Source organism: Lynx rufus, unplaced genomic scaffold (assembly GCF_022079265.1).
Source record: "Lynx rufus isolate CCGP_SWC_20201006 ecotype Redwood Valley unplaced genomic scaffold, mLynRuf1.p SCAF_5, whole genome shotgun sequence".
Classification (NCBI taxonomy): Eukaryota; Metazoa; Chordata; class Mammalia; order Carnivora; family Felidae; genus Lynx; species Lynx rufus.
Window position 1 is genome coordinate 19,804,855 of NW_025814867.1, and position 22,500 is coordinate 19,827,354.

Genomic DNA, 22,500 nt, shown 5'->3' on the forward strand with positions numbered 1-22,500 from the left:
ACTCTCAGGCTCGCTCTCCACCTTTCACTTCCACTTCCTCTGCCTTGGTCAAAATCTCCGATATGCCCTTCCTTCCTGATGGCAAGGTGGCTGAAGTAGTTCTAGCTTATATTCTTTCATGTTCAAGATCAGGAAAGAGCACTTACCTGTCTCCCTGAAGCCCAGTAGGTTCTGGATTAATCACCGTGGGCAAGTCAAGCCCAGTCATGTGTAGCTGAGGGTAGAGGCAACAGCAGCCAGGCCCCAAAGATGTCTTCAAGGATGGGATCAGAAACAGCCTTTTATCAGAGTGTAATTGCAATTGTTTTTTCCTCCAAAGAATATGTAGAAATGAATTCAGAGTAGATAAAACCCAGTGAATATCTATCACTACTACTTAAATTTATAGTTTACTTTTCAGAAAGCAGTTGCTGACAAACTTAGAGCCTAAATCATGTGATCTATTGTACGCCCTGGGAGTCTGAAATGAAAGTAAAGCAAGACAAAAACACAAGAAATAAACTCTAACAGTAAAATAAAGCTTCAGGAAAGAGGAAAGTATGCACGGAAGTAAGTCTTAAGAGCAGGTGTGAGTTATATGCAAAGCACTTTTAACTATTCATGAGCATTGAGTTTGCACAAACCTTAAGACATACTGTTTTATTAGGATGAGAAACTTCTTTCCAAGCTTACTGTGAGTCGATAATTTTGCAAACTGTCTTTTAGTGTTGAAAGAAAGATGTGGAATACCCCTATCAGTTTAGAAAGCGTTGATGGGTGGCAGCTCGTCAAGGTTACTCCTGTCAATTGGAAAAGTCATGTTTAAACATGAATGCATTATTCTCAATGTTTGATTTTTGTCTTGATTTTTAATAGCTTTTGAGATTGTTCTTGGGGGGATGGAAAATATGTATATAAAACAGATGACTCTTTTCATTAACCTTGCCAGAATATAATCCTATAATCTACCTACAAGTAACAGAGCTGTGGGGTTTCTTTCCCTAGCAAGTTTTCAGAATTTATACATCCAACTCTTCTGAAAGTTACAAGGATGATGATAATGAGTAGATTAGAAAAAATAATTCTGAGCCTTGTTCTAGAGTTCTGCATAAACTAGTTGACAAAAGTTTCACGTTCACTCATTGAAGGCTGCTTTCGAATAGAGCATCTGCTTACAAAGAAACACATTACTGATTGCATACATTTGATGGGTTCAAGCATCTTTCTCCTCTTCTAGTATTGAAAGGTTTCTCTTGCTATAGAGGGGTGTGAAAGCATTGGCTGCCAGAAAATGTTGGTGGGGAGATTATTAATGGAAAGGATTTGGATATGAAACTCTCAACTGGGGTTGAGAAAGAAACACTGAAGGGACACATCCAAATGCAGGCAATTGGAAGATTTTCCACTGGGCACATCCACACTGTGCCAAGATAGCCAGTGCTTCTCCAGAGAACCATTTGGTGCCCGGTGTAGTCTAAGGAAGAGAGGTTCATGTAGGAATGATGAGGTGATTAAGGCAACATAACAACATTGGAAGCAGAAATTCCTCAGGGATCCACAAAAGAAATCAGAGTCTGGGGCCTTGTTGAGAGAAACTTCTGTTCCTGAGGTTAAGAACAAGTTTGTAGACTCTGAGGGTAATTGTCAGCGTGTGTCTAGGGACCTCAGTCCTCAAGGGATTAAAATTCTGGGGAGTTACCTAGCCAGGGGCTCACAACAGGAGAATAAGACAGAAATCCAACAATTAGAAGAGGGTAAAATTGGACACTTCGTCTCAGAAATAAAACAGAAGTCAGGGCTTGGTTCATAGAGTATGATCTGTAGTCCAGTGGCTTCAGCATTGCCTAGATGCTTATTAGAAATTCACTATCTTGGGACTCCCCAAGATGAACTGAATTGGAATCTGTATTTTGACAAGGTCTTCAGGCGTTTCATGTGTTCACTAAGAGAAGTTTTAGGACCCAGAGCCAGGGCTAGAGGGCTGTAAGTTTGGCATTGGTTCTGGGTCTTTAATTGGTAAACTTAAAGGGCACTGATGTTTGTAGAAGTTCATAGGGACCCTGTCCTCAGTCCTTTTTAGTCCTTTTCTATTTTTTCATTTAATCTTGACATGAACTCCGTGAGGTGAACATTTCCCTTTTTTATTAAATTGAAGAATTGGGATTCAGAGGAGGTAAATAACTTACCCAGGATTAAACTACTCATATGTGATGGAAAGTAGATTTCTAAAAATCTTTTTTACTGTGGAATTTTTCAAGGACACACAAAAGCAGGGAGAAGAACATAAAGAACCTTTGTGTCCCTTCACTCAGAACTTCATTGGTTATCAACATTTTGCCTCTTCGATTTCATCTTCCTGCATCCCAACTCATATACTTTCTTTCCTCTTCCAGTTGCCCCTGCCCCCAGCAGACATCCCTGTAGAACCTGGAGTGAATGTGGGCCTGGTTGGCTCCACAAAGATTATGTTATATCTACTATACTAGTCACCTGCTTGATTCGCTGTGATTGTTACAAGAATTGTCGCAGATGCTGATAGGGAACAGAGCCTAGAGCCAATATAAATGGAGCAAATGTGCATCAGGGAGAAAGGAAGCTTATAGAGCCTGAAAATCAGAGAAGCTCAAAGACCATTACTGAAAAGGGGTTCAATAGCCAATGCATACCTGTGAATAATAGATTTCTTGCTTCCAGGAGTAGTTAATTTCTCAGTTGATAAGCATTTGTGGGTATCTACAATGGCACTCAATTCCTTGAAGGTCATTTGAAACTTATGGTCATATGTGGTGTTTCCTCTGTCTGGAATAGTTAGCACCTCACCATCCAATTGAATCTCTCTAAAATCCCAGTATAAATCTTGCTCAGAGAAGATTTCCTTGACCAACATTCTCCATGCCTTCCCATCATCACATTCAAACATGAGCTAAGTTATATTTCATTCTCTGGACGCACCATACTTAGTAATTATCAAAGCCTAGATTCTGAGCTCTGAGGGATAGTGACTGGGTCTGTCTTCTGTATCACAGTCTACATGGCGTATATAAGACCAGCCCTCACAGGGATAGGACAGACAGAATGTATGAGTGCTTGAGTACTCTTATTCTTGCCTTCATCCATCTCTGAAAGAAGATTCTGGCATTGCTGACTTACTTTGTTCTTGTTCCTTGCTTTCCACAGAGGACTCTGCCATTACCAGACCAGCTCTTTGGGACTTCTGTTATACAGATTGCTTGGACAAATGGTAGGCTCCACAGGGAAATAGAAGAAACTTCTGTAGGAGATCTTGGAGCATCTGTAGAGTGTGAGTAAAACTAATAATTACTATAATTTATTGCTGTGAAATGTCTAGCTCAATGTCCATCGCCCAAATAAAATCAAAACAAAGCCACTGTTGACTAAACTGGTGGTGAAAGTAGTATTGATAGCGTCTTAGAGTGAAAAGAATACTTTTTTTGGGACATTTTCTAATCCAATATACCCTTGCTCTAGGTACAATATATGAAGATGAATAGGAAGAATGCTCAAGTTAGAGGAGAATAGAGAGCCAAGTCATAATCATTACTGGACTTAGCAAATCAGGCAGTCAACCAACATTTTAACTTTTCTTTGGAACTCAGTTAAGATCTGAGTTACTGAGTACAGAAATATCTTCGAACAGGATTTATTCTTTTAGTCATGTAATTAAGGGGATGCACAAGTTATATAGTAAAGAATTCTAATTGGAAATGGACTTCAAAGCTGTTTTTAAGTTCATTTTATATAATCACATGTATGATAAATTGCCTCACACATCTGATTCCAAAGAGTAGATTGGTCATTTTCAACATATCTTATAGCCATCTTCAAATTGTTCCTCGTATAATATATCCTTATATATATATATATTCTCTGAGCTATGTATGATAATGCCTGAATTTACCGGCTGTCTCTTGGCAGTTAGTCAAGATGATGATGCTTAGAGTTAGAAAACCATGTGAGCTGTCTTTGCTTTTTTAATTTTTTTTTTTGTTTTCAGAATAAGTTGACACTATCTTTTAAAAATTACTTTGTATAAAGTACATTTGGAATTATTAGCCACTATAGTTATGAGCATTTGAAACTTATATGAATGCCATGAACATGTACTCAGCTGCCATGCTATGCTCCCAGCTCAACGCAAACATAGAGAACTGGTTTAGTACTCTCAACTTGTCTTTTGTATGCTTACCTTATGTATACATGTATGGATAGAACTGTGTGCAGATTCTATATGTCCCTGTTGGTTTGGGATCGTTTCTGAGACATCTGTAAATTCTGAAAGACTCTCTCTGTATGCAAAGTAGAGTAACCAAACTTCAGTGTGACTCAAGAAAGGCTCCATTCCATTTAGACTCAAGTCTTTTTTAGAGATGATAGAGGTGAACCATCAAAGGTAGAGAATTCCCAAATGTATCCTTTTGCCTTTGGAGTCTCTCATACCCAAATTGGCGGCACTCTGTACCCAGCCTTAACAATCTCTCAGGAACAGATCTGCATAAATCACCTGGTAGTACTGGCATCTGGGAATTCTCATCTTAGGATATTCTTAGCAAACCCAACATGACCTTATCTTCTGATATACCTTGCCATTCTGTCTTAAATTTTAAACAGAAAAGGCTATATGCTGTTGGTTAATGATAGTAAGTCCTTGCTTAGTCTTTGGCTCACAAGGCTAAAATATCTCAACAAATCAGTTTCAGGGCACGATCCCGCCATAGTGTATTTCTCATATATGAACCATCTTTCTTATTTGTCTCTAAACCATGTCAAGTTTCTTCTTTCTTGAAATGCTGTTTCACAGAACAGAGTACAGTCTTCTTTATGAGAATGGTTATCACCAGCAGGAGGTATTATTATTCATTGGAGTTGTTTTGTCTATGTGGAACAGGCCTGGATTTGAAGTTACATAATATAGTTTCCAGGGCTAGTCTCCCAGTGATTTTCTTGGCCTTGAGTAAGTCCCTGAAAAATTGCTTTTGGAAGCAGTTTCCTTGATGACAAGTGGGAACAGTGATTCACCCCATGACCACTTGACAGAGATGGTGTAAGGATACAATTAGGTGGAAGTTATGAAAGTGCTTTGTAAAAGTTAAAATGTCTGTATAGGTGTGAGCTATTATTAGTGAAAAGAAGTTTGAAGAACTCAGAACATTTTCCTAACCTTCATTTCTCCAGGGCTAAGAACGCATTTTTAGATTATATGTGTACTTGATTTCATAGGCTCTTTTTGATCATCGTATTAAAGGATTTCATTAGGGCTGTCACTATTAATTTTATGCCAGTATGCTGCACCAGGTCAGGCTTTAAAATTTTGATTGCCCCCTTTTGACTAAAGATTGCTTGGTGGAGTTTACAGTCCGTTCTTCCATATTCATAAAGCACACACCAAAGCATGTCAGGAAGTCACACACTTCATTAAAAGACTTCTACCAGGTCTAAAGCATGCTTGTTATTTCATTAGTGGAAGAAATTATGTGTAATGCACATCCTAAGTCTAGATCATCAAGTCAAATGTATGGAAGTTTGTGCTAATTGAATTCTAAGAGCCTTCATGGCACAAAAATTTTAGTAGCTAATTTGTGCTCATTAAAGTTTGGTGGTGATATTGTTTTAACATAAAATTCATATAATTTTAAACTATTTTTTATGAACCCTTCACATGGATGGCTGGCAGCGTCTTTCACATACTGTTTTGGGCAAAGTTACCAGATATTTGGGGGGTTTATTTTAAATTCCAATTAGCCATGCAGACCATTACAAGGATTTTTTAATAGGTAGGTGCATTTCTGATGTATAAATCAACATGCAAATTTATATATTTTCATAAAAGCATTTTGAAAGAAGCCTTCTATAACATTAGAGAGCTCAAATTAGATGTAATGAAACGACATGAGGTTTTATGAGAATTATGTCATTCCCATAAAAATATTTACATAAAAGTAAATACAAAATCGCAAAAACAAAATTGCAAAACATATTTGTTTTATCGTCTAAGTCGTCAGCTTCTGAAAATTACTTCCTGGAATAATTATAAGATAAAATTCCCAATTCTGAATGTCAATAAGGAGACACATATAGGAACTATTGATATGAGACACTTAATTCTTCCTCCTGAGAAATTGTAAAGGGGTAACATAACTGCCCCATGGGGATTGTCGCAGCATCGCTTGAACTCCTAGACATAGTTCTTTTGTAAAACAGCGAGAAGTAATGCTGCATCCCCTCCCTAGCATCAAGAAGTTTTCTTTTCAAACTTACAGGTGCTTGCAACTGAACCACAGGTTAGTGAACTGTTTTTAAATGTCCCCACACTCCATTTCCCCACAAAGACAGTGATGTTTGAAGTTGCTTTAAGGCATATGTTCTTTTGATAACTAGTATTTATGCCCTCCTAAGTTCCATCAGTTTAGGTCATGTGTGAGACGATTACCTCTTCTCTTTAAACTCGTAATAGAAATCTTCTTCCATCTGTTCAGGTGAGAAAAGGTAATGTTTCGGGGTTTGCTTGGTTTTTTTTTTTTTTTGGAGCTGGTATTATTGTAATTGAAATATGTTTTTTCTAAAATCCTTTTTCTTTATTCAAGCCCTTTCCTTTGCTTTCTTGCCTTTTCCTAAATATCCTATCGATGTATCATCCACATAATCAGATTCACCCTTCGTAGTGTGCACCTCGATGAGTTGTCTCTCTTCCTTTTATTTTATGAATCACTGAAACCCCGGGCTTCACCGGAGGAACCTAGAACCCAATATACACCCAGTGTTTTTGTCTCTTCCCACAGTGCAGCCCCAACAAAGGGGCTTTCCTGATTATTGTCCATCACCAAAGATGTGAAACTGAATTGATGTGGTTTAAGACATGTGTTTTGAACTGAATACACCATTGTCAGAGGTTGGAGCCGAGGGATGCTCTTTATTCCTGGCCGTTTATGGAAATGGGTTCTTTATCTTATCACGTGTTCTACTTCAAAACTATTCAGAGCAGAGAGCTCTGGACACATGCTGTAATCTTTGCTATCTTTTACTGAAAACTTTGAACTTAAAACCACTGATGCACAGGCCATCACCAAGGTCACATTAAGTGCTCTAAAATCAATTGCTTAAAATTAATTATTAAGCCTCTTTATCAGTCAGGATTCATTACCTGATGCCGTGATCCCCATCAAGCCCCAAATCTCAGTGGCCAAACACCAGGTAAAGCTTAGTTCTCATGCTTGTTCTAGGCCTATTGATAGAGCTCTGTTCATTGTTAATGTGTAGGAAACAAGGATGACAGAATTTCTGTCTTCTGTTTCTATCTTTCTATTTTCTTAAGAACCCTTAACATGGATGGCTGGCAGCTTCTATCACATACTGTTTTGGGCAAAGGTACCAGATATTTTGGGGGATTTGCTTTTACAGCTTTTCATAAGGGATGTATGTTATTTTCACTTACATTTCATAGACCAAACAAGTCCCATGGCCATGCCTAACCTCAAAGGAGTCAAGAAAATACAATCCCTCCATATGCCTGGAAAGAAGGTAAACCAGAAAATGTATGAATAGCCCTCTTAGGAAGCATGATAAAAACAAAGAATGAAGCAAAGATATACAAGTGGGTCATCAGCTTAAAATATTAGCCACACACAATGATACATGTTAATTGGAGAACTCTTATATTCTAAAAAATATAATGAAAACTACAGCCTCCCTCTGGAAAAGAAGACAACTTTTTTTAAGATTTTTTTAACGTTTATTTATTTCTGAGACAGACAGAGAGAGATCATGAGCAGGGGAGGGTCAGAGAGAGGGAGACACAGAACCTGAAATAGGCTCCAGGCTCTGAGCTGTCAGCACAGAGCCCGACGCGGGGCTCGAACTCACGGAGCGCAAGATCATGACCTGAGCCAAAGTCGGATGCTTAACCAACTGAGCCACCCAGGTGCCCCAAGAAAGACAATTTTAAAATTACATGATTTATAGTGATTTTTTCCCCCCAGTGCTTTTTCTTGTTAGATGTGCTGCTTACCCAGGAATGTTTCCTGCCCTGTCCATGTCGTTTCCTTTCAATTACGTGGTGATGAAGCTCCTTGTACTCTAAGTTTTAGTCCATTATTGGGTATGTTACACAGCTGTTACTCTCCTGGGAAGGTGACAGACTGTTATTAACTTCCATAACATATTTTTATTTTCTGATAGACTTGCCAGCAGCAATGAGCCGGTAATAGCAATTGCAGTGGTAAGAACTTTGGGGGTCCGTCTGGAAGTGGCTCACAGACATACAGTCACGAGGCAGCATCTGGGCTGCAGAGAAAAAAGAAACCCTAGGTTAGTTTACCAAAGAGAGCGGTAGAGAGTCATACAGGAAGCAGTATTTTATTATCTATGAAATTCCACTTTGTTTTAAAAGAGAGGACCAGAAACCGGCATTTACACACTTTTCCCTCTGTTAATCTCACAGGGCAGATTAGCACTCTATGGCATCCTGGAACCTTATCTTGTGTTTAGGGAAAAGGAGATTGGGCGAGGGCATTCATCATATTCCTTTTTCTTTTACTGGAAGTTACAGGGCAACTTTTTATCCACACGCTGTAGCAAAGGAGCCACTTTCAAAGTCTTATCTTAGAGACTTCTTTAAAGAATCACTGTCATCCCAGGGAAGATGCGAAGACTATCAAGGTCTAATCCGCTTTTCTCTCCAGAGAACAAACTTCAGCTGTTTATCAGGAAAATACTCTCCCGTCAAATCCATTATCGTCCTTGAGTCTTTGCTGACTCAACTCAGGAAACATTTCTTGAGCATCTATCTTGCATAACGGAGTTTTAATACCTTAATTTTGTTTTATCAGTTTGTTAAATATTTATTAGTGAGTTCTCATGTTACTGATGAAGAAATCCAAAACCCAGATTTTGGGTTAGAAGGTGTGTCTTCTTTTATGAACTCAGGGTTTCTGCTGTTAGGTGCTGCTGCTGTGGATGCAGACCTGTTCTCAGGAACTCTGCCGATCTCTGAGAGGGGGACGATCTCTGGCAGGTGGACAAATCACTAAGAGTGCAGAATACTTTGTATGTAGAAGGCAATACTATATACCATGTACTTCGTGCTTAATATGTCTAGATGTTACTTTAGGTCCAATTAAAAAAAATTTCCTTTACCCCTCACAAAACCACAAATGACAGGTAGAAACTAAGGTTTAGAGATGCTAAATAACTTGCCAAAATTATTAGTTCACAGCTAATAGCTAGTGGGCAAGGATTAGATCTTAGGTTTGATTCCAAATTCAGGTGCTTAACCACTTTGCTAAGCTTCCTTGATAAGGATTTTGATAGGGAAAAGAAAAATAAGAGGTAGGTAGAAATAAGAGCTGCACAGTGCTATGGGTTCAGAGGAAAGATGGGTTCCTACAATCTGCAACACCGTCTTTTTCTCTATTCTTTGCACTCTCCTTACCCTGACTCTGGTGTGGATTGTCTTGTACCATACTGCATTATTTACTGATTTATTATTTCAACTGATTGTAGTTTTTCTCTCCTACTCTCCATTCTCCCTCCCCTTGACTTGATTGTAAGCTCCATGCAGACGTGGATCTTTGTTTTATTCACTCTGAATACCAAATGTCTAGAGTAATACCTGGCACAAAGTAAGAGGTAATTATTTGTCAAGTGTAATATATTAATAACTTATATGGGAGAATGCCTCTTAGAAGACATAACAGAATTTCCAGATGGTCATGAGATTTTTAGTTTCAAAGCCGGAGACAAAAGTATAAACAATATGAGGATTCTGCCCAAAGTAAATAATCTTCAAAATGTGGGTGTGGCCAAGGAAGTGTTAGAAATGTATATTACCTGCTGCTCACGGTGGAGATAACTGGCTATGATATCCTTTTATGATGGGAAAGAACAGCTGTTTAGTTTATGTTTTCTTTTCTATAACTTGGGTTTTGAATAACAATTGCTTTCTTTCTTTCTTTTATTTTTTTTTAGAGAAAGCTGAAAGGCAATTTGAAGAGTTTTCCCCCTGCTCTTGTCTTCCCAGTCTGTCCTTTGAGCCAGTCAGTATTGACGCCTAATCTCCTCTGTCTTTACATCTCATTGATGGCAGAGTCCCCTTCCCTGGCTTTCGTTGCTGGTAACTGGATTCTGTTGGTGTACTCTCTTTTCTGAGTGAGTTCAGGCAAAGTGTTGTGACTTCGTGCCGGGATTTCTGTGCAGATATGCACAATGTCTGACCAGAGTTGGCCCATAATTCTTGGTTAGATTTCAGCACCACAGAACCCAAGAAGGTGGTGGAATTGTGAAGGACACCATCGCTTTGCGTATAGAAATTACCTAGCTCTGCCAGGAAAAAGTGAAATCTGAAGGGTTTTCCGTTTGTGTTGGAAATGAAAGTGTTGGAAGCCTTCTGAGATCCGTGGAGATGATGCTGAAACTCATGGACTCAGTCAAAAGCCATTAGGGCTTCTCATCGTTTATTTCTCCTGTTTGGCTAAGGGATTAGAAATGAGGTCCAGGTGGTTACTTCTCAGCTTAGGTTTTGGGACATTGGTAATTGGAGGTGTTGGGAGAACATTGGAAATAATTTCCTGAAGGATGGCAGTTGAAGACAGAATAGACAGTCCAATGCCAGGTCACAATATTCCGGCAGCCAGACGTGAAATGGCTGAGCCCAAATTGGATGAACGTTTAGCAACCAGCTATCGACAAGACGGAGTTGGGCAGACAAACGGGGCCAGGGAAGGAATAGCTGACTCGGGGATTCTGAAGCAAAGGGAAAAATGCACTTTTATGTGTTTCCTGTACACCTTGTAGGTGCACATCAGGTGCCTATAAATTGACTTAAACAGAATAAACATATCTTGACTAGCAGAAAGTAAAATTAATGTCATGCTCCCTGGAATGACAGCCAACACAGACATGTTTCTTGCCACCTTCCCTGGAAAAGCTCCGGGATATTATATTTTAACAGAACCCAAACCTTTTCTTATTCATCATCTCCCTATTTCCTTCCACTATGGAATATAAAGTTTCCACTAATAGGCTTGTGAATTCAGACAGGTGAGAAAAGAGAGCCCTGCTCTCTTACATCACAGTTATGTATCTGGTATTAGCAATTTTTAGACTAAATGCCAAGAAATCTGCTAATGGGATGTTCCCAAGATGATTTAGGCAATAGGCACCTTAACAGAACCTAAGGAATCTTTGCAAAAAATTAGACTTTTGTGCATAATGCTGTACTTATAGAAAGGCCCTATTTGTTGCTTCTCAGTGGACATTAGGCAAACCAATCTAGAAGTAGCATACGCTGACAGCTGGGCACCACTGGACCCCAGAGAGCATAAAGCAGGACTTCCTGAGGAAGCTGGATCATTCTTCATTGGATTATTGAGATCTGTGGTTTTATATGCTGTTCCACCAGTATCTCGTTTTAGGTTACTGACACACAGGATAGGAGAGTTGATACAGTAGTCAAATTCACATTCCTAATGCCTGACGTATTGTCTTTGCTCTCAGTACTAAGCACCATGCTTCACAAATGTGTCTACAGACAAGGGATGACAATAGGTTTCTTCTTTAATGCCAGATCAAATGATTTGCGGTCTGAGAGCGCTTAAGCTCCGCACCTTGTGCTGTGATGGATTAGCAATGTTTGCCAAGGGTGTGGGTGGGAAAGTGAGTTTTCAGTAGCCCCTAAAACTAATATCTACAGTTAAAGGACAGTGGCGCCTGGGTGGCTCAGTCGGTTAAGCGTCTGACTTCGGCTCAGGTCATGATCTCGCAGTTCATGAGCTTGAGCCCCACGTCGGGCTCTGTGATGACAGGTCAGAGCCTGAAACCTGCTATGGATTCTGTGTCTCCCTCTCTCTTTGGCCCATCCCCCATTCATGTTCTGTCTTTCTCTCTCTCAGAGATAAATAAACATTAAAAAATGAAAAAAGAAAAAATGAAAAAAGAAAGTTAAAGCACAAAGCTCACAGGGCCACTCCCACGTCACAGGCTTTATGTTCTACTCCACTCCACCCTGCCACGGCAAAAACATCCAGCCATAAAGAGAAGGGTGCATTGAGTCTCTGCTGTTTTTCAGAAGTATGCTAGAGAGAATGTTAACAAGTACAAACTCTTCAAGAGCAAATTCTTAACCTTCATGAATCAGAACTGATTGCATTCACAAAGAGCCAGAAGGATACCAGAAAGTAGACCTTAACTCTGATGGGCAGAAATTAAGAATTTCTTAATCTTATTGGTGGCATGGTCATAGCTTACCGTGACTCATTTATGGTATCTATCCATTTCCAGAAGTAAATCTGAGGGGTTCCTGAGCTTGGCCTCCAGGCCTAACCTCTTTCCTTCCAGGCTTATAGTCATCCTCTTCCCCTCACGGTCCACACTCACCCTGAGCCTAGCACCCCACTACTCCCAAGCAGGACGCTCCTGTTGGTAGCATTAAAGCAGTAGCTTTGGGGGCGCCTGGGTGGCTCAGTCGGTTAAGCGTCCGACTTCGGCTCAGGTCATGATCTCAAGGTCTGTGGGTTCGAGCCCCGCGACAGGCTCTGTGCTGACAGCTCAGAGCCTGGAGCCTGCTTCGGATTCTGTGTCTCCCTCTCTCTCTGACCCTCCCCTGTTCATGCTCTGTCTCTGTCTCAAAAATAAACATTAAAAAAAATTTTTAAAAAAAGCAGTAGCATTGTTGAAAGTGCATGCACACACACAGATCAAGTAACTATTTTAAGATAATAAAGGGCAGTTGCACAGCACACCCCCTGAACCTTGAACATAACCTTTTTAGGGCCTCTTTTTAATTAAGTTGCAGAACATTTCTTAGAAAAAAAGAAAATGCAAAATTAGGAATTTCTTAGCTATACTGTTGAACAAAATCTCAGTCATTAATCTTTGGTATGGTTAGTCTATTCAGTATGTAAAGTGGCTTTTTAAAAAACATTCTTGGGGCACCTGGGTGGCTTGGTCATTTAAACGTCCGACTTTGGCTTAGGTCATGATCTCAAGGTCTGTGGGTTCGAGCCCCGCGTCGGGCTCTGTGGTAACAGCTCAGAGCCTGGAGCCTGTTTCAGATTCTGTGTCTCCCTCTCTCTTTGCCCCTCCCCCGTTCATGCTCTGTCTCTCTCTGTCTCAAAAATAAATAAACGTTAAAAAAAATTAAAAAAAAAACATTCTTACTACCTTATGTTGCAGAGTGTCCTGTAAGTTTATTCCCTATTTTATTTTTTTTTATTTTATTTTTTTTTATATGAAGTTTATTGACAAATTGGTTTCCATACAACACCCAGTGCTCATCCCAAAAGGTGCCCTCCTCAATACCCATCACCCACCCGCCCCTCCCTCCCACCCCCCAAGTTTATTCCCTATTTTAGAAGAAGACTTTTCCTTTGTTGAGTGGAAACTTACTTCCTTAGAGTATCAAAGAGGCACATGCTCATTACTAATGCAATAATACATGGTAACTAAATCCATGTTATCCTTACCCTTTCTCTTCAGAATCATAGAACTATGTCATGTTGCCTCTTGGCCTCACCAGACCAAAGCCTTGGCAGGGGCTAGGACTACAGTGACAAATATATTTGCTGTATCTACAGGAAAAATATAGAAGTGGCCCCTGGATTCTGTTCCAGAATGCTATCTCTTAGGTCTCAGACCCTCATTCTGTACATTTTAGATTGCTCACCCAAATTATGATTTTACCATCTGGCCCTTTACAAAAAAATAAGTAAACTCATCATTTAAATGCACACATCATTAAATAGTAATACATTTAAGTAACTTTGAGGCCCACCCGATTACTGGGTTTATTCCCACATATGCTGGCTCCTGAGATTTTCTGAATGTAAAAGTTTTGTTTTGTTTGTGTAAATTAAGTCAAAGGAACTTAAAATCAAAATCAGCCTGGGTAATTAATTGGCAGAGTGGTTCTAAGAACTGAATACACAAAGTCATTTGGTATCGGATTACGTATGCGAGATTAATCCATCAACACAGCTGACATAGTTAAAACGACTTAAGATTCAGGTTGGGAGGGGCTGTTCTCAGAGTCCAGCTGAATGGCTTTAAACTGCTGGAATGTATTGCATACTAGAAGGCAATCGTTCTAGCTGACTTTTCAAACACTAAAGTACACCCCAAATCCCAGGAAGTTGCTGAAGTGTTGATTCTGATGTGGCAGGTATGGAGCCCAGCCTGAGATTCTGCATTTCTAGCAGGGGGTCTGAGGCTGCTGCTCTGTGATTCATGAGAAGAAAGACTCTGGTACTTTCCATTGGACTCACCAGTTTTCCCTTGAGCTGTGTGGAGGCCTGACTACAAAGGTAGCGCTTTGACCTTGAAAGTCAAAATCATAAAAAATCACAAACACCTGGACCGAGTTTTTGTTTTACTAACAAGATTTTATAGCTCTGGCATTCCATCAATCAGAGGCTGGTATGGAAATTATAAAGAACAATTGCCTCAAACTGCATATGTTTACCTAGAGGCAAAAGTGACAGCCTGATGGCTGTGCCTGTGAAATACAAATGCCATATATTAATCGGTCCCTGTAAACCGCAGACAAATGCTGATGAAGACAAAAAGGCAATCCATGAGAACCATAGATAACTCACATATCCTACGAGATGCTAATTGTTGGGGTTATACTAAGGTTCAGCCCATCTGTGCCTTGTCAATGCTGCAGTGCACCAACTTCCCATGGCGGCAAATTATGCAAAATCATAAGGTTTGAGCTTTAATATTATCCTGGTTTCTGAATCATGCATTATTGATAATAAAAGTGGTTTGTAAATAAGCTAATAGGTTGAATTAACAACTTTTTCTTGAGGATTGAGTCTTTTGGTATACTTGTTTCTGTAACTTCTTTTTATGTTTAGATTTATTCATATAGAGGGTATTGCTCCCTCTCTCCCCACCTCCATTCCTCCTTTCTTCCCTCCATCCTTTCTTCCTTGTTTCCTGGCTTCGACCTTTTCTCCTTTGCTTTCTTGGAATCAGATTTTTAGAAGAGATTTACTGGTATTTAAGGCAGAAAGACTTTCTATATCTTATATTTATGTAATTCATAGTGACAGAGGAAAAGAATTCAGTCTTCTTCAGTCTTTTCTTTTTAGATCCATAGTCACAAAGAAATGATTTGTGGAACTGAGAAGGATATGTCTATAAAGCAAACCAAAAAAAAAAAAAAAGAATTTGATGTTATTATTAATGAAAAAGGTGGCACATCTTTTCAAAATCCCATTTTAGTTGGGCAGTGATTTGCAATGAAAGCTGACGTGTTCATTTCTGCCAGGCTAAGAAACCCAAGGCCTATTGAAAGTCAGGGTGAAAAAAAAAATAAAGAGAAAATCCTTTTTAATAGGTCTGAGTTTTTGTTGCAGAATTTTTGTTGCTTTCCCTTTAGAAAGTTAATTCTTAACTCTATTTGTTACCACAGGCTTGCTAGCATGATAAGATCAACCAAACAGAAGCTGTGCAGTTATTTGTAAGAATCATCCCAGAAACTGATGGCAAATGATTATTAATTCAGGAGTGGAAAAGTTTGAGGCACTCTTCTTTCTATGGTTATTATGTAAGAATGTTTTTAGAGCAAAAATGTAATAGGTTGGAGTAATCTGTACTCAAGATTTCTGGGTTAAGCTCTAAAATATTTAGATGTCATAAAATGATGGGCATGTTTAGTCTATTAATTATAAGAGACCCATCTCATGGTCCCTCTCCTTTGATTAAATCATGTGGCAAATCAAGGCGAAACAGGAGATAACTGACCTTTAAAAGTAGTTTCACATTAAATATATCAGGGCTATAATTCTTTCTCATTTTAACAGAACAGATTTTAGTACTTATGAATATTTTAGAGTTCTACTTAGATTTTTCTCCCTTTACTGAAAGAAAAAGCTATCCTGAAATTAATTTTTTTTTTTTTTTTTGGTAATAAGCATGGTCTAGGTACCTAGCTAGAGGCAATTTACACAGTAACTAATCCTAATATCCTCATGCACCTGGAGATAGGAACTGTTGATAGCATTAGATTCTTCAAAAGTGAGTAATAAGGATTGTATCTGATTTGGGGCCGAGATGCTAAGACCCTTTGTCTAGTAGGACAGTTGCCTCAAATGGCCCTTGAGGGCAAGGCTGACAGTAGAGCACCCTTCTGATTTCTAGAAGAAATATGTAATTCTGTGGGGAAACTTGATTCATATCCATGTTTTAGAAAAATCAACACTCCAGGCCCTTATTATGTTCTTTTATACTGCAGTTTTAAAAATGAAATCCTACAAAGTAACAAATACAGGAGTGTTAGCTTTAGCTTACCTTGCAGAATGTGGCTGAATCAAATAAACGTGTGCTACCTAAATGAGCCAGTAAGGTAGTTTTAAGAGATTTCTTCTTGGGGGACAGTTATCGTGGGTTGTTCAGGTAGGTCAGCACGTTTGCTTCCAGTTATTTATTTTATTTGTCTTTGTGGCTTCGAAGAAGGAAGAACAGAAAACTGAGAATGGCAAATGGATCTTTGTCCTATGATAAGTTCCAGTTGGATCTGGAGTGCAGGAGAGAAGTCTACAACAGAGCAGAGGTGGAGGGTTTTCCATTCTTGGCTGTTGGGGAGCTTTGAAGACACGGTCAAGTCCCAGATGGCAAAATGAGGAGATTGGGGTGAGTAAAAGGTGGTGCTGTGGTCAAGCCAGGCAGAACCAGTGTTGGGTTAGGTTAAAATGGAGATAGGCAGCAGGCTACTCAGAAGTGTCCAGGTATACTTAGTTGCCTTTCCCCCAAATACCTATTTAAACAGACACCAAACTATAGTAGTTGGTACAGTCCGACTTCAAAAGGAAAAGTGTAATTAACAATTCATGTGTTAGGATATTTGAGGCCTAATACCCGAGTGGTGCCTGTTTTTTCGGACTGGACTGACAGTCGTTTGCATGAATTGTGAGGCACCTAATTTCACCGCCTGCCAGAGCCCAAACTATAAAGTGAAAGCAAATTTATGAGTTGCATAGTTTCATCCTATGAATCCTGTTAGATGAATTGGCATTTCAAATTAAAGATCTCCTGCATCTGTGAATTTTACTTGATAATAAATGTTACTCTTCATTAATATTTAATGACATTTCTAGGAATTAATGTTGCTGTTCTCTATGGCTTCTCAGAAACAAATATCCTTTGAAAGGCCAGTTATGTTGCCGCTAGAAAATGTGTACATGAGATTCTCATTTAGGACCATTTGATAGTTCTAGAACCTAATTGTTGATTCACAGTGTTCAGGAATATGTGCACATGGACTTCGGCTTGCAGAGCTGTTGTTTCCTATGAAGCTATAGAGCAAAGTAAAGGCAGGCAGCTCCTAGTGTAGCAAAGATCCCTGCCTTTTCATTCTCTCATCACCTGTTCTCTGTAAGGAGAGATACTATGTTAATGGGTGAAAATAGTAGCCCTTTGCAAAGGTTGTTACTTATGCTCTGTAGCTATTTCTAGAAGTTAGCCTTGTCTTTAATAAAATCCCAAGGGTCTGACTTGCCTTACGCTCCTCTCTTTTCCTTTTGTTGTCCTGTACTGTTTGTTGGATAATGTTGCATTATATTTTTGTGCACCTTGCCTCCCGCATCACTCTGACTTCTGAATACATTGGCTCCTAAATTAGTTCACAGAATGACAGAAATTCTTTACAGCAGATATAATTGGCTCAAGCTGATTTTTACTGCTCCTTGTCATTTACTCCCTTCTGTGGAGTGAGTTTTCTCACTTTTTTAAATTTCTGGCTTAGGATCTGCAAGAGATTTTACCTTCTGAAGATGAGTTCTTGTAGACTTCTAGAGTTTTGGCAGGTGAGTTTCAAGGTAGATGTTGTGAACTGAATTCAATGTTTTGAGAGTTCACCTGATGCTGGAATTGCAGAGAAGGCAAAGTGGTGCCCTCCTGGGTCCTCAGTGGTCTGTTAGTGATCACAGCAAAGTTTTAACTGAAATCTACTCTTTATTAAGACAGTAACACTGATGTAATAGAATTATAATGCCTACGGAAAATTAATTCACCTGTAGGGGACAGAATTGACCCCTCAGGTCTTTCAGTTATTTAAATTGGGGTGATTGTCAGAGAAATGAAGTAGACAAAACATCCGCTTCTCTGAAGAGCAATATTTTACCGTCTTTTATAGCATATTATAATTTCTAATACTGTGTTCAGTGTTCTTGATCTAAGAACACTCGTTTTTGAATTTAAAGATGGCATACTATTTACTATTGAATATCTATACAAATAGCAACAAGAATAGGCAGCCCAACACCCAGATTTTCTCTTTTTTTGGCATTTCATGTGAAATATGATGCTTATGATTAGCTATTCATACTGTGACATGTCATATTATTTTCTCCCAAAGACGTTTTTTTCCTTCCCGCCTTGGGCGCAGTGTTGCTAGGTGATGAAACAATGTTTACAGCAGTCCATTTTAAGTCTATTACTTCTGTAGCTTTGTACTTATAGAGCTCATAAGTGAAGTTTTCTACTAGTTTACATTCTTCTTTAGGTCGACCTCCACACACCTGAAGGAGAAGCCCTCAATCCGGTGGCTCTCTGAGCAAGTTTCTTCCCGACTCGCCTGATGCTCAGAATTATAACAATAACTCCATTAGAATAGCATCGCCAGTATTTAAGATGACAGGCACTTTGTCCATTGCATCTCAAGATAGCTTCTAACTACAGAACTAACAATGGAGTGTATAAACAGTATTAACCAAACCCTGGCATGTCAGAAAGAAATAGTTGTTTGAAAAACAAAGTAGTTCGCACACACAAAATGCTTGATACAATGCGAACCATTTTTAAAAAAAATAGGCTCTAAACTAGTTAAAATATAAGCCATGATACAGATGCGTATGAAATGTGTCTCTGGACCATTCTCAAAGAAGAAAGGTGAAAGAATAATTTTAAACAGGTAATGAAGTGGATAGGTTGTATTCAATGAACTTGTTTATCCTGTTGAGAAAATACAATTTTCATCTTCATGTTTGGGTAGGAAAACTTTTTTCCCCCAATGAAGCATCTAATGTCTTTCATTTGCATTAGGATTTATGGCAAATTTAATTGCCCACCAGCTGTTCTGAAAATAATGGGTAGTATTTTAGTGGGCTGGTTTTGAGAATGTGTTTTGTTTTGTTTTTGTTTTTTTGTTTTTTTGGCTCCACATGCAAGGTGGGGCTTGAACTCACAACCCTGAGATTGAGAGTTGCATGCTCTACTGACTGAGCCAGCCAGGCATAGTAGGCTGAATATCTCCAGTTTTTGCTACATCAGGAATCATTGTAATGGTGCTTACCAGCTGTGTCTTTCTTTTGACCTGGTGTTCCCTTTTAGATAAATGATTATTTTGTATGTAACCTTGCAGTGCCAGATGTAGCTGTCAGATGAATTCTGGTAAAAGCTCAATACTGCAATGACTTTTTTTTTTTTGACCAGTATCTTAAATCTTTTCCTGTATTTGGAGAAACTACAGTTAAATTAATTATGGTGGGAGGCAGAATTCTACCTCCCATTCCTACCAGAGATACAAAAAGGCCAGATGCCTGCTCTTCCTGACCTCTGGCATCCACACCTCAGCCAAACAGGTGCTCTTGCCTGGAATTTATTGAGGAATGAGAACATAAAAAATAGGGATGGTCTAGAGGAGCAGTTCTTAGAGCATTGTCCTGGAACCCTATCGGGGGTGTTCACAATGTCAAAACTAATTTCACACTAACAGTAGCACGTTATTTGCCTGTTTCACACTGATTTTATCATGAGCATAGAGTGGAATCTTCTAGAGGCCGTATGGCATGTGATATTGCAACAGACTGCTGCAGAAGCTAGGAGAATCCAGCTGTCTTTAATGAAGTCAGACATGGAAGAGATATTTCAAAAATGTGTAACAGTATCATTTCATACTCAGTTTGTTTTGTTTAGAAAATATTAAAAATATTTAGGGGCACCCGGGGGGCTCAGTCCGTTAAGCATCCGACTTCGGCTCAGGTCATGATCTCCCGGTTTGTGAGTTCGAGCCCGGCATCAGGCTCTGTGCTGACAGCTCAGAGCCTAGAGCCTGCTTTGGATTCTGTGGCTCCCTCTCTTTCTGCCCCTCCCCTACTTGTGCTCTGTCCTTCTCTCTCTTTCTCTCTCTCTCTCTCTTAAAAATGAATAAACATAAAAAAAGAAATTAAAAAAAGAAAACATTGGTGCTAGCATGTAATGTGTTTAATTTTAAAAGAAACAATACATAACTATTTTTAAATAGTTTTACTTTCTAATGCGTTGAATATTAATAGATATAAATCATATAAACAAAAACTCTTTGGAGTCCTGAGAAAAAAATAAGAATAGAAGGGGTTCTGTGACAGAATTTTGAGTACTGCTTTTGTGGAATCCCCAGGTCTATGACGTCAGTCAGCATTGTCTGGACATTTGTTAGAAATGCGAAGACTGGGGGCTCCCTCCCAGATGTGTGAATCAGAAGCTCCGGGGGTGTGGCCTAGCAGTCTGTTTCAACAAGTCTTAGGGGTGATTTTGGTGCATGCTCACATCTGAGAACTAGCGGTCTCGAGCAATAATTTTCATCTTCAACTTGCTCCAAATTGCGTGGAGAAAACGGCACATACCTGCTGACCACCCTCATCCTTCTCCCTTTTGTGATTCAGCAGTCTGGGATGGAGAGATCAAGGATTTGCATATCTCACAAGGCTTAAGGTGGTAACACCACTAGTGTGGAGGACGCTTTTTTGCGTGGCTCTGTCCTAAAAGTCTTGTTGGTGGTGGCAGTGGTGATACTGACCATTGTCCCAGCTCTCCAGTGTCTAGTAGATATCCTAATCTCTTCCTCTAGCATGAGTTTGCCTATAAATTTGCCAGCATAAGTTCTCTCGGCTGTTACTTGTTTTGTTTTTTAATACAGTTTTCTATTTTCAGCAGTTATAGATACACAGTTTTTTTTATTTAAAAATTTTTTTAATGTTTTTTTTTTTTTTTTATTCTTCAGAGAGAGAGCACAAGCAGGGGAGGGACAGAGGGAGACAGGGACACAAAATCTGAAGCAGTTCCAAGCTCTGAGCTGTCAGCACAGAGCCCGACACAGGGCTTGAACTCACAAGCCATGAGATCATTACCTGAACCAAAGTCGAGTGCTTTACTGACTGAGCCATTCAGGAACCCCTATGTATACACACAGTTTTTAACAAGTCAGAGTCAACAAAACTCAAGGGAAACTGGTCTCTTCTTTCTCCATTCACATTTCCTACTTTTTCAGAAACCGCCATTGGGAATTCTTTTAGCTTTTTGGTGTTTATCTCCACATCTCTCCAATAAAATACCTATTTTCTTGTTCTTTATTTATGAATTTTAGGTGTATCACCTTCACATTCTGGCAGATGAAAGCTTCACTCTTCTTCACTGCCCTGGCCTGTACCTCAAAGAGTATACTTTTCCCCCAATTTCCAACTATAGTTATAGTTTTGTGGTTTGTTTACTTTTGTGAGTACTTTGTTTACTTTTGTGAGTACTTAGTCCTTGACTCTTTCTCCTTCGGGTAAAATGTATTTCAGTATTTCAGGTACTTTTCATAATTTCATTTTCTTAGTCATCTTTTATTGGAATATTATTGGAATATATTTTATTGGAATATTGGAGTATTGAACCCAGAATGATTGCTTTCTGTAGGAATGCACAGTGTCATCTTGAGGAAGGGAAGCCATCTTCCTGTCTTCATTTCTCTTTTGTGTTAGAGACTTTCTGTTTCCTATTTCTCTCTCTTTTTTGGGTTATCTTTGATCTTGCTGGAATACCTCCAGTTATTTCCTAGTAAGGCATGTATGGAATGGACATTTCTTGAAGTTTTGATTTTCTGAAAATTTTAGTAGAAGACCTGCACATGTGTGATAGTTTGGTTCAGGTGGAAATTTTCTTTTATTTTTTTTAAAGCGTGTTTATTTTGAGCGAGAGAGAAAGCACAAGCCATGGGGTGTGGGGGGACAGAGACAAGGGGAGAGAGAGAGAGAGAGAGAGAGAGAGAGAGAGAGAGAGAGAGAGAGAATGAGAATCCCAAGCAGGCTCTGCTTGTCAGCAAAGCACATCCCAATGTGGAGCTCAGTGCCATCAACTATGAGATCATGACCTGAGCCAAAATTAAGAGTCAGAGGCTCACCTGATTGAGCCACTCAGGTGCCCCTGGAAATAACTCTTATTAGAATTTTTAGGTTACTTATCCATTCTTTTTCAGGTTGTAGTGTTGAGCCAATTCTGATTCCCAATTTTCCTATGCAACCTTTTCTTTGTTTTGAGGTTTCTTCATTATTTCTTTGATGCTAGTTCTCTCTTAGATTTTCTCTCATCTCTCATTCTAGAACTGCTATTAATTGTGGCATCTCTTGGTGTATTTCTCTAATTGTATTTTTTCTCTGTTTTTCAACTCTCAGTTTTTTCCTATGTTCTGGGAGATTACCTCGAGTATAATATCTTCCACCTTCTCAGTTGAATGTTTAATTTCTTTTGAGTTTTAAATTTCTAAGA

At 39.1% G+C, this 22,500-nt stretch overlaps 1 long non-coding RNA gene across 1 annotated transcript in view; it reads left to right on the plus strand.

Annotated features, from left to right (window-relative positions):
- Positions 1-22,500, plus strand: part of LOC124526036 (uncharacterized) — a 339,939-nt gene that overhangs the window by 145,020 nt on the left and 172,419 nt on the right. Inside the window, exon 2 of the long non-coding RNA XR_006965603.1 lies at positions 3,157-3,280. This is a non-coding gene — a long non-coding RNA (uncharacterized LOC124526036). The remainder of the gene's footprint in view (positions 1-3,156; positions 3,281-22,500) is intronic.